The 13,689-nt window shown below is 49.5% G+C and overlaps 1 protein-coding gene across 31 annotated transcripts in view; it reads right to left on the bottom strand.

Annotated features, from left to right (window-relative positions):
• NRCAM (neuronal cell adhesion molecule) overlaps window positions 1-9,159 on the bottom strand; it is a 287,175-nt gene extending 278,016 nt beyond the window's left edge. For 8 of the 31 annotated variants that reach the window (XR_006298454.1, XR_006298455.1, XM_043588558.1 and 5 more), the window contains exon 1: window positions 8,943-9,094. The gene's annotated coding sequence lies outside the window, so the exon portion shown is untranslated. Of the gene's footprint in view, window positions 1-8,942 lie in introns of all 31 variants that reach the window. The other 23 variants (XM_043588560.1, XM_043588562.1, XM_043588570.1 and 20 more) reach the window with 8 other exon arrangements.
• Window positions 9,160-13,689: the final 4,530 nt, after the last annotated feature.

Genomic DNA, 13,689 nt, shown 5'->3' with positions numbered 1-13,689 from the left:
TTCTCTAAAAACAGAAATATTTGAATGTATTGAATGACATAAAAAGTGGCTTTTGCCCATCATGCTACCAACATCGGGAGAAAAAACTATGTCATCAAGTTATCTGAATGGTCAAAGATACCAAAGCAAAATTTTTCCAATTATGGTTTCATGGAATGCCAGGAAGCATTTCAAAGTATCCCAAATTATTTTTGATTTCGCTTACATTTCAGTAAGCTCGACCTCGCCAGGAGCTGTCTTATTATTCTGGCTATACCCACAGCCAACTTCTCTTTCAGAAATGCTTTAAATCAGATGCTGGCCTAGCGAACTGAATGGGGTACCATGTGCCGTATTAAAAACTTCAGTAGCAAGTGGAACCGTGATGGACCCCCACCGGAAGCAGAAAGGTGAAATCACGCTTCCCAGATATACTCACATGGGAAAAAACACGGCTTCGCCAATATGTGGGGCAGACTTATCTACCTTGTCATGTATCAAAACAATCTGTGGTCAATACCAAAACCCTGTAATGAGATTTTACATGGGGAGCTGACTGGGCATTTCTGTATTTATTCCAGTAGATACTCCAGGGGAAAGAGGACTATTTGCAATGCAATTAGGGGGGACAAGTGCATCCGAGTGCACGCCAGACGCAGGGGCCTCCCCGGATTCACACAGGCCAATGTCTTAATGCAGCGAACGGCACCGAACTGCACTTCCTACAGTTTTCAAACTTTCGTCGGTTAACTAGATGTTTACCGAGTGCCTCGCTCGGGCATGCCACTTTTGTGGATACGCCATCCAGCCCCTACGGACCTTGTTCCAACACCATCTGTCACTTAAGCTTGCACAGATTCAGAAATTTCAATTCACACTCATCTACTCGGCACTCAAACTGAAGCTATAATTCAAATTTCGACATGAAGCTTGAATTCCTTTTCACTGTTCTTCAACTTTGACCCGGCTCCCCCTCCTCTTCCTTCGCTGAAAAGGGCCAAGACAACAGCCCAGCAAGTGGGGCAGGCAAAACAGGCCTCTTTTGTTCACTTTTGTCCCTTCAGCTCTCTATTGAGGTGAGGGACTAAAAGGCCGCACAGGCTTTGGAAGGCAGCAGCTTTTGCTTGCAAGCCATCCTTCCTCAGGGCCCAAGAAAACTCTAGGATGAAACTCTTTTTCGACAGTCCGCTTCTACCTTACGGCATAATTAATGGGAGATTAGTCCTTTTTTTTCCTTTCCCCTCCCCTTGGAGAGAATCTGCTAATGGCGTTCAACATGAGCTTGTCGTGTTTGGCAAAAATGTATGCTTGTAAATCATGCCGTTCAAATGTCAAGGTCATCTAAAAGTGGCATGAAATTGCTTTAAAGTTGAAATTTGGAGAAAAGATCACTACATACTGAATACATATACTGAATTTTTTGAATGCTCTCAGCCCACTTGAGAAAGATAAATCGAATTCATTGCATATTACACAGTAGAAGACCTCCTACAGGATTCCCTCAGATTGCCTTGGGAATATGTGTTTGTGGTTACAGTGGGTTTCGAACCAATATACGACACACATCATAAAATTTAAATATACACATGAACAGATAGATAGAGAGATAGATAGATAGATAGATAGATAGATAATGTTCAAACGATTCTTTCCAGCCCTATCACCACTTAATAAGGATTTCAGATGTCTCCGAACATCAAATCGCTATGTTGTACACATGAAACTAATAAAATGTTGTATGTTGATTACAGGTCAATTAAAAAAAGAATTTTAGAAAGGATCCTTTGGTCTGATAATAACTACCTTTTCCACTCTCGTGTGAGTTCAACAGTGCTTTTAAGGCACGGCATTGTGGAAGCAGATCAGAGAGCTCACAAGACAAGCTGCATTCATCACTCCTGTTTCTGAACTGAATAAGCCATTTGGACAGTATGTGCAGCAGACGAGCACTAGCCTTTGTAAATTTGTTCCCTTTACCACCAGCATTTCTTAGATTCACTAGCTTTTCAGTTACTTGCGGGAAGCCCTCCATCAGACTTTTCAAAACTACCTTTTTCTAATTTGAAATTCCAATCTTGTAGGCCAGTAAAATAGGTCAATTAAGTTGACACCGCATCTTTTTTATTAGCTCAGCTAAGCAATGATAATTGGGTAGTGAGGGTTTATACTGTCATCTTTGAAGATTCAATGGTAGGGAGAAATGCCCAGTGCAGACCTGCAGTTCACAAGTCCAACACATCCCTAAATAGGATATTCCTATCTGTTTGCAGATATGAGGCGAATTTGCTCCTGATCTGGGTTAAAATGCGAATGTTATTTTTCTCTGTAAAATAAAATCATACTAGTATTTCATCTAGCCTCAGAGCAAGGCCACTTCACCCAGCTGTGCTACAGACATGTATGCTCTAATTCAACATTAAAAAAAAGTAACATGAATGTCCTTCACCAGTGCTGGCTTAGCCTGGGCGATGACACACGTGTTCCGTAGCATCTATTTCATGCTCTATGCAAAGTACGGGGTCAATCCTTACTCGTTAAAAACCATATATCTCCTGGGGCACCTGGGTGGCTCAGTCGGTTAGGCATCCGACTTTGGCTCAGGTCATGATCTCACAGTTCGTGGGTTCGAGCCCCTACTTGCACCCTATCTCTCTCTCTTTCAAAAAACATTTTTAAAAAACCATGCATCTCCTTATTAAAAAAAATTAAAACAGTAAGTTAGAAAATGTCATGAAACCCTTGTTCACGACACATAGTATATTAGTATATTAATTGGTATATTAATAGTATATTAGTAAATTAGTTAGTATATTAATTTATAACTTTAAAGAGTAACAGCTATAGTTCTTTCACCCATTAGGATGGCTATTGTCAAGAAAACAGAAAATCGGGGTGCCTGGGTGGCTCCGTTGGTTAAGTGTCGGACTTCAGCGCAGGTCATGATCTCGTAGCCCATAAGTTTGAGCCCCATGTTGGGCTCTGTGCTGACAGCTCAGAGCCTGGAGCCTGCTTCAGATTCTGTGTCTCCCTCTCTCTGCCCCTTCCCGCTCATGCTCTGTGTGTCTCTGTCTCTCTCTCAAAAATAAATAAATATTAAAAAAAATTTTAAAGAAACAGAAAATAAGGGTTGGTGAATACGTGGAGAAACCGGAACCCTGTGCTCTCTTGGTGGGAATGTAAATGGTAAATCTGCGGTGGAAAACAGTACGGTGGTTCCTCAAAAAATTGAAACAATGCCTTGACCTTACGATCCAGAAATCCCACTTCTGGGCATATATCCAAAAGAACTGAAAGCAATGACTCAAAAAGGTATTTGTGCACCCATGTTCATAGCAGCACTCTTCACGATAGCCCCAAACTGGAAACAGCCCAACAGACGAATGAATTTTTTAAAAAAATGATTGACAGATGAATGAAATTTTTTTCACGTGGTATTACATACAACGGAATATTATTCAGCTTTCAAATGGAAGGAAATTCTGACACGTGGAGGAGCCTTGAAAACATCATGCTAAGTGAAATAAGCCAGTCACAAAAGGGACACAGACTGTAGGATCCCACTCGTACGAGGTACTGAGGACGGTCAAATTCACAGACAAGAAAATAGAATGATCCTTGCCAGGGCCTGGGAGGAGGAGGAATGGGTAGTTATTGCTTCATGGGGATTGAGTTATAGCTGGGGAAGGTGAGAAAAGTTCTGGAGATGGACAGCGGTGATGGTTGTGAAACATCTTGAAGTACTTAATGCCACTAAATTACATAGTTAAAAATGGTTAGAGCCGTTATCACAATAAAAGAGTGGCTTGGCGAAACCATCACATTTTCAATAAATACATGACATTTGCTCCCCCATTTAAATCTTTTTTCTTTTAATGTATATTTATTTTTGAGAGTGAGAGAGACAAAGCACAAGCGGGGGAGGGGCCGAGAGGGGGAGACACAGAATCTGAAGCAGCTCCAGGCTCTGAGCTGTCACCCCAGAGCCCGACACGGGGCTCAAACTTACAGACTGAGAGGTCATGAGCTGAGCTGAAGTCGGACCCTTAACCGACTGAGCCACCCAGGCGCCCCGCTCCCCAATTTAAAGACAACCTGATATTGGAGGTAGAGCTGTTCCTGTAGCTTCTTCACGTAGCCTCCTCCTTCACATTTTAAACGGAAAAACGAACCGTTCGTCAATTCGTTTTGGCACATTTTCCTATTCTTAGAAACTTCAGTCCTGATGGTAAGAGAGACTCTTCAAAACTAAAGGGGCTTTTCATTTGCCTCGGCGGACAAAGGATAAAGTTAGCCACTCTGTTCTTGCCCCTAGCATCCCCAGGTGTCCTCTGTCCTCACCTGGCAGAAAGGTTCAGGGCTCCTTCAGCGGGGGAAGGAAAACACACCTAAAAAGCATTTAATAATTTTTTAATCATTTTCAAGTTACTTCCTTTTCGCCAATCACCTCAGCAGTTCAGGACTGACCTAAAGCAGCGTTTGGATGCAAACACATAAAACTTCTAGAGAAGACTACAGAAACTCTATATTTCTAGTTCACCTTGTTTTCAGCTACCATACTTGTCAGCTGGAAACTGGTCTTTGGAAGTGGGGATGAGACTCCGCAGGCTGCTAATGGAGGCGAGCAAATCAGGACTGCTATGGATTGGACTGTGAGCCCCAAAATTCATATGTGAAAGACCTAACCCCCAATGTGACCGTATTTGGAGATAAGGCTCTGGGGAGGTAATTAAGGTTCACTGAGGTAATAAGGATGTGGTCCTAATCCAATAGCATCAGTGGCCTTAGAAGAAGAGGAAGACAGAGATCTCGGTGCACATCCACCGAGGAAAGCATGTGTGAGCACACAGCAGGAAGATGGTCATCTGGAAGCCAGGGAAACAGCCCTCACTAGAGCCTGCCCATGTTGGTGCCCTGATCCCAGAATTCCCAACTCCAGAACTTGAAGAAAGCAAAGTTCTGTTCCTTACACCACTCAGTCTATGGTATTTGGTTATGGCAGCCCCAGCTGACTAGAACAAAGACCTTCTGATTTCCTGGTGAGAATCTCAGGGAAACAGCTTACCCTTCAGATAAGGCTCAGTGCTTACCCTTAAGGGAGCAAGCGATGACTGGTAGGAGCCACAAGAGGACTTTCTCAGAAGTTCACAATGTTCTATTCCTTAATTTGGGCACTGGTTACACCCGTGTGTTCAGTTTGAGCAAGTTCATCAAGCTGTACATTTATGATATGTGAAAAAAGAGTCTGTGTGCAGAAGTATGCAGCCATACTTCTAATGTTATCATTGGAACTAATCTCCCTGGGGGCACCTGGGTGGCTCAGTCAGTTGAGCACTAACTCTCGATTTCATCTCAGTTTGTGGGATCGAGTCCTGCTTCAGACTCTATGGCAGCATGGAGTCTGCTTGGGATTCTCTCTCTCTCCTCTCTCAGCCCCTTGCCCATGCATGTGCCCTCTCTCTCCCTCCCTCTCTCTCTCTCTCAAAATAAATAAAAATGAAACTTAATTAATATCTCTGAAGGCAGGAACTGCACTGTCTAGGACACTAGACTATCCATTCAGTAAATATTTATGAATGAATGAATGAATGAATGAATGACTTAAAGTATTTCTTCATCAGAAAAGCATCCTGTGGGGTTCCATTAAATAGCTCCTTCGTACATGCAAATACATTATCTGCCATTTCTGTTTCTATCCAGCCAGTTGTACAAGGAAAACTACACCTACATGAAAACGTTATTCGAAATGATCCTTTAGGAAGTTTTCTGTAGCCCAGGTACAGTACCCTCTCCTGCTTCGGAAGCACTTATACCCCCAGCTATCCTTGTCGTGGTCACATCAGCCTCACAGGAAGTACTGTTTCCAAAGAGGAGTTTGCTTTTCATTTACCGTCACTGCTGCAGTAACGAAATGATACCATGTGGGGAGACTGGTCTTCAGTCCAAAGACCTCATCACTACCCGGCATTAGGTGGCTGGGTGACCTCTCAGCACCCCATTGTACTCATTCAGAAACCAAAACATTTGGATACAGTGTTCTCTTACAGTTCTCAAATTCCTGGATGATGTGAAATGTTTTGCAACTTTCCTGCAATAAAGTACAAAGCAGGCTGAAAGAAGACCATGAGTCAGTAGGATTAAGAATGCACAATGAGGGGCACCTGGGTGGCTCAGTCGGTTGAGCATCTGGCTTTGGCTCAGGTCATGATCTCACAGTTTGTGGGTTCGAGCCCCACATCAGGCTCTGTGCTGACAGCTCAGACCCTGGATCCTGCTTCGGATTCTGTGTCTCCCTCTTTCTCTGCTCCTCCCCCATTCATGCTCTGCCTCTCTCTCTCTCTCTCCTTCAAAAATAAATAAAAACATTAAAAATTTTTTTAAAGAATGCACAATGAATTCACAGTTACAAACATGCTGAAGGCTATTCCAGGAACAGCTGATCTCACTTTAGGTCAAATTCTTGTTTCTACAAGTTAATATGCAGCATCTTTGTAAATGCACCACCAGTCAAATACTCAGGATATCAGATACTTTCCTAAGATGTCATAGTAGGGTCCTATTCAAATTCAACATCCAATTTGAGGAGTAAATCTGCAGTCAAAGGAGTGTACAAAGGAGATTCGGGACTGGGGAGCCTACTAGAAACGTTTGCCAAATGGAAATGTTTGCCTTTTCTTAAAATTAAAAAAAGAAAAAAGTTTTCTGAAGAATTGCAATGTTGCAGGAACCTCTCAGCCTCTCTGTAATCATAGAGGCATCTCATCACTAAGAACAGTCCGGTGACTGTAACTGGCTAGACAAACAGCAGGGCACTTAAAAGCTAACAGGAATAAAAGAACATGTAAAGGAATTCCAGGGCAATACGAGGCAATAAAAGGCTATTCCACAATACAATCTGCTGATTTACAGTAGCGCCTGCTACTGTGAGGTCTGTGGGAGTCAGAACTGAATGGCCTTATAATGTCCCTGATCACTAGGTGGTTTTAGGCTTCCCCTAAACTAATGCGGTAAGCCTCCAAAAAGTCCCCATTTTCACAGTCTGGGATGATGGTAAAGTGTAGGGGCAAAACTCACCCTTGCTCCTGCCCCCCGCTCCCCTCCCCTGCTTCCTAGCTATGTGGCCTTGGGAAAGTTAACTGACCTCTCAAGTCTCCGTCTCCTAATTTTAAGAAAAGGGTAGTCATATGTTGTGGAAATTAAAGAAGATGATACGTGTACCATGCACAGCGCCTGGTACATCTGAAGCTCTCAAAACAACGTGGACTCTCATTACCACTAAAGTGGAAAGTATCCAGTGGTCTAAACCCATTTCAGTACTTCCGGAAAGTCTCCTTTACTCTTCAGCTATTATTACAATATTTTAATAACAGGGCATGGTTAGCCTCAAGCAGTCCCAAACCAAAGCAGCCCAGCCTCCAAAGGTCTGCCTTCAGTAGCTGCCGCGTTGCTGACAGCCCCAGGGGGAGCTCCTGGTGCAGAACGCCAGCCTCCTGCCCCATTACACTCGCCTCCATCACTTCTCTGCAAGAGCCTCGGGCGAGGAAGGGCCCAGCCTCTCAGACCTGCATCTCTGCGCGTTAACCATGCGGGACCGAGAAGGAAAAGAACATTTCCCTGTTAGGACAAACAGCTCCGCGGAGGGCAAGAGAGAGGCTGGGTGGAAGGAGACGCCCCCGCTCGGCGCCCTCCCTCGGCGTCGGCAGCTGCGCAAGGGCGGCCCCCCGAGCGTGCGGGGGACCGAGGATGCGGCCGAGGGCCCGAAGCGGACGACAGGGGAGGGGATCCGGAGGGAAGGCCAGCGGCCGGCTCACCGGCCCCGCGGGGCCCGAGGACCCCTCTGGCGGCGCCTGCTGCCCAGGGTACACCGCTCCAGGAGTGATGACGAGTCCCCGGCTCACTCGACCGCGGCACCCCTGGTCCCCTCTGGGCGCGGGGAGTTGCGGGCCGGGAACCGCCGAGCCGGCGAGCAGCCGGGGACCAGCACTCGGCGGCGCCCACTCGCGCGGCCAGGAGGGGGCCGGGGGCGGCGCACGGCGCAGATGGCGCTGGCGGCGAGATGGATGCTCCAGAGCCGGCAGTCACTCCCGGCTCAACACAGCATCCCAGGCCAAACGGCTGCCAGAGCCCACTACCGGGAGCCCGGGCAGGGAAGGGGCTCTTCTGGGCCAGCCCCAAACCCCGGTGGGCCAGCCCCAACAGTCCCAGCCCCCGGAGGCTGGGCGGAGCGCCGGGACCCCGAGGACTCGCACCTGTAGGGCCAACAAACCCCTGGAAAGCCCCCACCCTGCTGCCTTTGCGGTCTCTCCCTTTCCCCCAGATTCCCCGAGTTCTCCCCTGGGGCGGCGAGAGTGGAGGTCGGCTCGGCCTGGAGCCCGGCGATCGGCGCAGGTGTGAGCACATCCGAACAAAGCCCACGCCCAGATGTGTCCGCGGGGACCCGGACGCGCACCCGCCGGTGCGCGCCGGCCCGGCACCTGCGCTCCACGCCCCGCCGGCACCGTGGCGTGACACCCTACGCCCCCCGCGTGCATGGCGGGGAAGCCGCCGTGCCGGGCCCCAGCAGGCTCCCCAGGCCCAACTGGCCACCCAGGGACCCCAGGCAGGGCTTCCCGGAAAGCGCGGGGCGCGGATGCAGAAGTTGTCCACAGACTGGAGGAGGTGAAGGGCCCGCCCGAGCCAGCCAGGGCTGCCGCATTTCGGCGAGTCCCCGCCCGGGCGCCCGTCCCCCTCCACCCCGCTCGGCGCCCGCGGGCGCGTCCGAGGCCTGAGGGTTGGAAGGGAGTTGGCCACCAGGTTCGCCCCGCCGCAGAGAGCGGCGCGGCGCTGCCAGCCGGGAGGGCGCTCTGCTGAACCCCGGGCCGGCGTCCGAGTGACAACACAGCAGCCCCCCGGTGCCCTCCTCCGCTCCAGCCGTCGCCCCGGAGCAGGACCGAGTGTCACCGCCGGACGCGCACGGAGCTACTCACGTTCTTCCGCCGCGCCCACCGCTCAGCCCCGGCGCGGCCGCCCGGCTCCCCGGAGCGCGGACGTTGTCCGTTCCCGACGGAGCTGTGGCCTCCGGCGGCCCCGCGGTGTCCCCTGCGCCGCGCGTCTGAGGCTCCGACTCCGGCGCGCGTCCGCCCGCGACCCGGGCGAAGCAGGGCTGGCCCCGCGTCGGCGCGCGCCCCCGCCGCTCCCGCCCCTGCGCGCCCGCCCCGCGCCGCGCTCTGCCTCCCGGTCGCTCGCTTTAGCGTCCTACCCCCGCCGCGCTCGCCTCCCCGGCGTCCCCCGCCCTTCCCCGGCTGGCCCGGCCCCTCCCTCCCCTGCGGCTGCGGCGGCGACGAATGGGCTCAGGCCGCCGGCGCCTCGGGGACCCGGTGGCCCCCTCACCTGGGATGCCGCGCCCTCACCCCGCCAAGCGTGTGTGGCGGTGGTTGTCGGGGTCGGGGGAGGGGGGGCACGGAGGGGCGGCAGGGATTTGGCTACAGGAGACGTTCCAGAAAACGGACAGTCTTTAAATGCCGCTCTCATGGGTGTGGGTTTCTGTCTGAGGTCTATGGCCTTTTCATTTTCTCCTTGTGAGAAATTCTTCGAAACTCACCAGCTGGATGGGTGAGATTGGTGAATTGGGGGGGGGGGTATTTTTATTTGTTTACTTCTAGTTATTTATTTTTTTGCAACCGTTCTTTCCAAACAGCTCCCAGAAAGGGGAGCGAGCGTTCAGTGTAAGGTAGGTGCTGTCTATTCGCGGTAGGAATTGGGTCTTCTGGTTCCAGGCAATAGGATTAGTTCACATTTGCTTAGTTTCAGATTTGGAAGCTTTATGGAGAACCATTTACAAGGAAGAAAAAAAAAAAAAAAAAAAAGAAAGAAGGAAGGAAGGAAGAAATGAAGAAAAAAGAAAAAAAGAGGGTTTTCTAAATGTGTAGTATGTTCGGGAGGCCCTTCTCCACTATACCCTAGATGGGGTCCAGAATTTCTTAGCCTGGCACTCAAGGTCATCAGTCATCTCAGGTCTGCAGCCTGACCTCTGAGAGCTTCCCTCCCAACCTCCAGGCATCACACGGCTTGACCGGTTGACCATGTACTGCGTTCTCGAACTCTCACTAAGGCTTAGCTGGAGAATGGAGTTTTTTTCCTTCTCTAGTGTCACTCAGCAAAACATTTGTGAAGCCGCTCCTCTCCTGGGCCCCAGGACTAGAGCAGGGATTCAGGAATAAAAAAGGCACAAGGGCGGTGTTCCAGGCCCTGACTACTCCTCTGCTCTACTCTAACTTGAGTTTGAACTTGCCACTTCAACCCACCCACACACACAGGGGAGCAGCCTTCTTTTCCTTCTGCTAATACCACCCTCTCCTCCTCCCACCGCCTGATATGCTCCAGGCACCCAGAACCTCCTGTTCCTGAAACCACAGTTCCTGAACCCGTGTTCTCATCGCTGACTATGGGGTCTTTGCTTAGTTTCATCCCTCTTCTGGCCCTGATCTTTACCCACTACCTCTCACCTCTCAATGAATTGTCCAAATTTCCTTCAGAATGACCTTTCAAGAAGAAGAAGAAGAAGAAGAAGAGGAAGAAGAAGAAGAAGAAGAAGAAGAAGAAGAAGAAGAAGAAGAAGAAAAAGAAGAATGTGCTTTCATGATACCCTTATTTCAAAGTTTGGCCTGGTTCTCTGTTGCCTATAAAATAAATTCCAGAACTCCTGGCAGGCTCCTTCACGATCTGCTCTAACTTCTGTCTCCATCCTCCAGTGAGAAGAATTGCTTTCATTCTAAGCCTTTGCACGGGAGACTCCTCTTACCTAGAATATTCCTCCACTTTTTTTTTCCATCTGGTAAACTTGTTCATCTCTCAGACTTGCTCAGTTGTTACTTCCTCCGTGAAGTCTTTCCTGAGTCCCTGTGTGTTTAGCTGTAATAGTACCTGTCGCATCGTTACGATTGCATGTCTGACTATACAAAATGTCCCTTCTTGGAGGACAATTTGTCATTTATTATTGTGTGACCTTATTTCCTACCCAACACAAATGGACCCACAGATAATCACAATACTCCAATCTCACCGCCTCCTCATTCCCACCCGTGTGAAGGACTTCAAGACCCATCAACCCCCTCCTCACCCCAGTCATTGCTGAGAGTCCTGGGGTTTCCCGCGTGTCCTCTGCCTTGTGCCCACCTGCCCCAAGGGTGCCCCTTCACCCCAGCCACTGTCAACGTTCTCCTTTCCAGGGCAAGGATGAGGTGGGAAGATGGCACTCTGCCATCTCCAGTTCTTGCCCTCGTTTTGGGTAGCAGTTTGTCCCAGTGGGCACTGAAGCAGGACTGTCTGTATCCTCTAGTGTGACAACCTCATAAGGACCATCCTGAAACAACAATTCCAACTTCTGCGTGGAACCGTTCCTTTCCTTCAGGCCTCAGCCCTGCAGGCAACATCAGGTCGAGGTAGACACTAAGTGGTCCCGGTGAGGTCCAGGTCGGTCCCGATGCCGTCCAGGCGGCCTGCAATGCAGAGGTACTGAGGTTCTGGAAGGGAGTCTCAGGCAAGTGGCAGCTTCTTGACTTTTCCTTATCTCGACAGGTAGAATAGCAATACTTCATACACAGAGTTATTTTAAGGGTCAACCTATATAGCACAGTAGAGTCTGGGACTCAGCAGGTACTCAGCAGATTCTAGTTGGAAAAGCAATTGTTTGATCAGGTGTTTGCTAAGTGAGTGCATACTATTCAGGAAACGAGCAAAGACAGAAGAGGAAAACAGCTCTGGGGGAAATGGGAGGTTAAATAACCTGCAGAGGTCACAAAACCGCTGGGATTCCGGCCAGGGCATTCTGTCCACGCTCTTAACCACAGCTCTCTGACCCCCTTTCAGTGACAGTGCACTCAAAGTTTGTTTTGGTGGGTGCTTCAGAATTTATCTGCCTCCAACCAGCGACATCAGAAAGCCATGGAGCCCCCCAGTGGTACCAGCAGTGAATATGTGATCAGCCTTTCCCGTTTCCTCCCATTTCCTCCTCCATAGTCCTGCTTCTCTTCCTCAGAACCCTCGCTCTCCTTTGCTCTTCCCCTGCTACCATCTCTCATTTCATTTTCCGTCCTAATTGTCCATCCATGCGTCCGGCTTCCTGCAGTAGGCAGTGCGATGGCCCTGCCCTAAAGCCAAGGCCACGTTCACTGAAACCTAACATGGACCCGGCCGTGCGTCTGGGAGTGAGTTACTTCCTCTCAGTCTGGTTCCACACTGAGAAATGAAGGAGCCAGGCTAGGTGAGGACAGATACTCTTTTTTTTTTAAGTCTGTCATTCTGTGATTCTGGTGGTGACCAGGAGCATTTCTTTGAGTCCGGTGGCCAAACTCGCAGGAAAGCTGGTGGAACTCTAGGTAGGAAAGAGTGGAACACTGGCAGCAATATAATAACGTTGTTTCCTACACGAGTGCCTCGCACCGGTATCATCTCTGTCTTAATAGCCTGTGGCTGTGCAACGTGAATCGGGGTATTCTAATCCAATATGGTCAAACAGCAGAGTCGTTATTGTGGGCAGCTTCTTAGATGGCACCCAGTGATCCTCTCTTCCTCGTTTATATGTCCTGTGTAGTCCCCTCCCCTTGAGCATAAACTGAACTACAGACTCACTTCTTTTTTTTTTTAATGTTTATTAATCTATTTTGAGAAAGACAGAGTGAGTGTGCACGCATGCGTGAGAGGGAGACAGAGGATGCCAAGCAGGCCCACGCTGTCAATGCCGAGCCTGGAGCAGGGCTCGAGCTCACAAACCATGAGATCGTGACCTGAGCAGAAATCAAGAGTTGGATGCTTAACCGACCGCGCCACCCAGGCGCGCCAAGACTCACTTCTAATGAACGTAATATGGCAAAAGTAGTGGGATGTCACAAAAAGACTGAGGCTCCTTCTCTCTTGCCATTTTGCTTTTTCCCTTGCTTGCTGGGAGGGAAGCCAGCTGCCATGTTGTGAGCCCTCCACACGGCAGGGACCTGAGGGAGGCTTCTGCCCAATAGCTTGTGAAGAGCGGAGTCTTGCCTTAGCCATCTGAGCGTGCTTGGAGGCAGGTCGCCCCTAGGGAGCTTCAGGGTGACTCCAGCCCAGGTGTTGGGAGAGATGTTGAGTCAGAGGACCCAAGTCATCTGCCCCTGGTTTCTCAACCCACAGGAACTGGGAGACAATAGGTGTTTCTAGTTATAGCTATAATTTCGTCACTGAGACGATTGTTTAAGTGCACTTCAGAACTCTGAATTCACATCTGACCATGCATATCATATCTGTTTTCTGGATGGGAGAGGGGAAACTGGGTCAGCTGGTGGTTGGGATAAGATGCAGATACAGTCTGGGCAAAGAAGCAAGTGTGGAAAACACGTTAGACAACAGTGTGCCTTGTCCAAAGGTCAACCCCACCAGTGCCACAACCCAGAGCCACACTTTGCTCCTATAGCCGAGCCCGGGCTTGGACATGCACCGTACCCCCCCTCCCCCCCCCCCCCAGGCTGTGCTACTCTCTCCTCTTGGATGTTAGCCACAGCCTCAGCTGGACCACACCCCTTGCAGCCTCACAGTGGGTGCTTATTACCCACCATGGATAATAATAAGATGTGCAGTTATGGATGAAATATAAATAATCACAGGCTGTGTAGTTTCATGCCATCACCTAACCAGTAAGCAGTAGAAAGTCTCCGCAGATGCAAAACACCAATAGCTCTCATGCCATCTGCCACACGACCACAG

Source organism: Prionailurus bengalensis, chromosome A2 (genome assembly GCF_016509475.1).
Source record: "Prionailurus bengalensis isolate Pbe53 chromosome A2, Fcat_Pben_1.1_paternal_pri, whole genome shotgun sequence".
Taxonomy (NCBI): domain Eukaryota; kingdom Metazoa; phylum Chordata; class Mammalia; order Carnivora; family Felidae; genus Prionailurus; species Prionailurus bengalensis.
Note: the sequence above shows the minus strand (reverse complement) of the source record. Positions and strands in the feature narration are given on the sequence as shown.